General features: G+C 43.5%; 1 long non-coding RNA gene across 1 annotated transcript; it reads left to right on the top strand.

Moving 5' to 3' along the window:
- Positions 1-1,694: 1,694 nt before the first annotated feature.
- Positions 1,695-3,170, top strand: LOC119368578. The gene is made up of 2 exons (XR_005176683.1): positions 1,695-2,252; positions 2,361-3,170. It is a non-coding gene; the product is annotated as an uncharacterized LOC119368578 (long non-coding RNA).
- The last annotated feature ends 852 nt before the right edge of the window (positions 3,171-4,022 follow it).

Genomic DNA, 4,022 nt, shown 5'->3' with positions numbered 1-4,022 from the left:
GAGAGAGAGAGAGAGAGAGAAGCGGGTTGGAACGGGGCGGACGCATCTGGGACCTCTCTTCCTTCTGATCGAAGGAAACGACGAGTGGTGTGGGCAACGGCGAACGGAACGAAAAGGAAGAACAGTGCCATCGTCGTCCGTTCATGTACACGTGGCATAGTCATTCATTCTCCCTTGTAGCGACTGTTAATGGGTTGTATGATGTTGTTGCAGAATGGTGGCAGCGAACGATGACGGCGCAAGTGCGCGACGTGGCTGGAGATGTGTTGCAAGTTTTGCAACATGCGTCTTGTTGCAGAAAATTAGGTGCGGCGAAGATGTTGTTGTAATTTTTGCAATAAGGGTCTTGTTGTAGAAAATTAGAGAATAAGATGTTACGCAACATAGGTCTTGTTGCACAAAAGTAGAGAAGAAAAAGTTTTACAACGGGTGTCTTGTTGCAGAAAATTAGAAAGAGAAGATTTTGCAACAAAGGCCTTGTTGCAAGAGGACTGAATACGGACAACTTCGTATAAAGAATTGGATGGCTTGCGAGGCGGCGGATTTTTTAGAAAGATCCGCCGGTTGACGCGTAGTAGGCCTCATGTTTATCCAAATTAGTACTAAACCACGGAGGAAATAATTATTATTATGGTTAGTTAATTGATTGAAGAAAATACGGAGGAAATAATTATTGTTATGGTTAGTTAATTGATTGAAGAAAATATGGACTGAGCTACTGCATGACGGTCATACTCGCCGGTAACGTTGGCTCTACAACATCACCAAAAATACAATACTATTGAAAAAAATTCCGAGTAATAATACTATTGATAATAACCATGCCAAAATCTATTTAGATGCTTAATTAATTTAATAAAATTACTAATAATAGCTATGCCAAAAATTACTGTTTCCATTGTGGGTATAGGAGACAACCGTCTTGCGATGCTACTTTGTCGCTGACAACTTTAGTAAAGAATGATATTTGCCCTACGTATACCCAAGCATCTATTCCGGGCAAAGTTTTTGCCTCAAGATTGTTCCACTTGTTTGAAAAAGACTTTTAGCGAATTATGCATGTGACACGTGCTATTAATTTGGTACCTGCTGGGGTAGAAATGCTTTGTGGATTCAGGTTTTTGTTTCAAAATTTTTGAACTGGTTTGGTGGTTCGTTTGGTTCATTTAGCATTTCTTGACTGCATGTGGGGCTGGCGTGGTTGTTCTTCTTACGTGCTTCTTTTCATTTCTACTATATTGGCCATCGCTGTCTGCGTATGTCGCTGTCGCCCGATTCTTTTGAGCCGCTGTTGGTCCATTTGTGCTTGGCCATCGCTGTCTGCGTATGTCGCTGTCGGCCGATTCTTTTGAGCCGCTCAGCCGCTGTTGCCATTCGTGTCGTCGCAATGTGTTTCTCGTTCGAGCTGTCGCTTTCCTGCGTGTTGCCGTCGTTCTTTGTCAGCGAGCAGTGCTGCTTTACATGCCTCGGTTACTCTGTCTGTGTTGTGAATAGCGCTGCCGCTGTCGATGCTGCTTCGGGATGTTGCCATTCCCTCTGATCGGTGCGGTCTTTCTCGTTTTCTCTCTATACTAGATCTTCTCCGCGTGTCATATCTGGAAGACTCCGGTCCAATCCCGTCCACCGCCGATCTATCGCCATAGTCTCCTATAAAATGGCTCTCTCCCGCATCAGCACTACACAGCTCCCTCCCACCCCCGTCGCGCCCTGCTGCCGCACCGCATAATTCGCCGGCACACCACCTGGACAGTCGAGAGCCACCGCCATCAACATGCCTGCACCCAGCCGTCATGACCAACTTCACGACGATGCCCCTGGCATCCTGCTCGCCATCGCCGCCTGCTGGATCGGACAACCTCACCTTGACGGTAACGTCGACGGCTCGGTCGTGCCCCCACACCTCCCGTGTCTGCGTGTTCGCTGCGCCCGGACGCCCACGCACTGCGCCCTGGATCTCAACGTGCTGGCTCACCTGAAGGTCAGATCCCGTCCTTTTTCATCTCTGCAGCTTCTCGCCGTGCAGACCTCGCCCTTCGCCTCTGACCTCCTCCAGCGTCTTTCCTCCTTTCAACTGGTCGCTTACAACCTTGGCGGTTGCCCAAGGCCACCATGCTTTGAAATTAGTCATTCGTGGCATATTAGAGAGACAGACTAATTACTTTTCCTGTTGTGTTCACTGAATACAAGTACGTTTCAAAAGGATTTGGTGTTGCAAGCTTTGGGTGGATGTGAATTCGAAGATGCAGTATAGGGTAACTACTCAGAAACAAAGTTTAGTTATGGTTTGACACATCAACCAGTCTATTTCAGTCTTCTGGTGTTCTGTTAATTTACGTTAGCTACTGTACGTCTGTACCTAGGGTGTTGGCTGACGGCGAGAACTGCACCGAAGTGCACGGTCGCAAATCTGGTCGGCCTCCTCAGGATGTGGACAGCAACAATAGATGGCTGGACCCCAACCCCTTATATCCTGGTGCTAATTCCTATTTTTTTATGGATTGAACTCTCTAATCATCCCATGATTTTTGGCTTGGGGGCTGTGCTTATCAGTTTCAGGCTTAAGTTGCTGGTCATGCTTGCAGCCATGTCGCTTGATGCCTGGATGGTGTGTACGGGCTGAACGAGTTCACCACACAAATTCTTGGTATGCTGCTGTCGTATACTTATTAGTACTTACATATACATTTGGCCGATTTTATTTTGCTTGGCTTGAAATATTAACAGCTTCTTGCTCATACTATTACTGTCAACAGCTGGGTAGACTATACTGCTGTGTGTACTAGAGCTTAGCCGGTGAACTGTAATAGAAATTTATAGAATGAGTCCCAAGAAGATGCAATGTGTGTGTTCATATTATTTATGTTCTCTGTTCAATACTACATGCACTATCTCTGCTTGATTTAAATTCCATTTTACTTTTGTCACCAATAGTAGCATTAAAATTCAAAGAAAATTCATCCGTTTGTTTGTTGGCTTAACAATGGATACTGTCATACAATCCACTTAAGAATATACCAATTGCTAAGGCTAGCTCTTCCTAATTCCTTGCGTCACATAACTACTAGACAGGTCCCGTTTGGTTTTATTTGATTTAAGGATTTGGTTTTCCTTCACTGTAATGGATGTGTAAAGCTTTGAATTTAATGACCATGTTTGTTTTGAGTGAAGCTTCCTGGTATCTCATTTTTCCTGCTTATTAAATTCTCTTGGATGGCAAGCATATGTTTACTGAAATTTGTGGAAGATAGGTATATCATTGTTTGATCTGAAAGAACAAAGTGTTCTATTCTTAACTAATGAAATATGATGAAAACTCTTGATCATATGGATTACTAAGGACAAAACTATATAGTAGCAGTACTTAAAGTGAAAAAGCCACCTGTATACATCAACAGCAAGATATGATACCCAAGTACTGATCCGGTAACAATCGGTTTGTTTTTCACCGGATCTATTCACATGAATAGCACGAAAGATTAGAGGAAGAAATATTTCTTTATAGAAGCAAAGAGAAATAACCGAATGTACTCATTTTGCACGTAACAAAAAACAGAATGACACTGAACCCTTAGAGGCTCAGAATGACGCGACCTACCCGCTTTGCTATCACAAAACTGAAACTATTGACCATCTCCTCGCTCAGTGTAGTGTGGTCTGACAGGTTTGGTTCCTCTGATTGTGTGCTACTCTAGGAAAAGCCTCTTGCATATGATTTCTGATGCTGTTAGCTTGTGGTGGTCGTGGCTTCATGCAACCTCAAATCTAAGAGAGGTGACCAATGTGGCTTGAACGAAATACCAGATTGTCCAGGAATGAGTCAAAGTCTATCAGTACCCTTGTTGCTTCAATATAATAAGCCAGTTGTACTAAACTTGCCACGAGTAATTTGGATTGGAGGGAGTATTAAATAATACTCCGTTGACTGATGTTGTTGTACCAACAAATCCATCTATCTATATATATTTTACTCTTTGTCGGCATAAATCTATGTGCTAGGATATAAGTAATGTAAACCTACTCCA

The sequence above is a fragment of the Triticum dicoccoides genome, chromosome 2B (assembly GCF_002162155.2).
Source record: "Triticum dicoccoides isolate Atlit2015 ecotype Zavitan chromosome 2B, WEW_v2.0, whole genome shotgun sequence".
NCBI lineage: Eukaryota > Viridiplantae > Streptophyta > Magnoliopsida > Poales > Poaceae > Triticum > Triticum dicoccoides.
The sequence above is the reverse complement of the archived record's forward strand: the minus strand, read 5'-3'. Positions and strand labels throughout refer to the sequence as shown.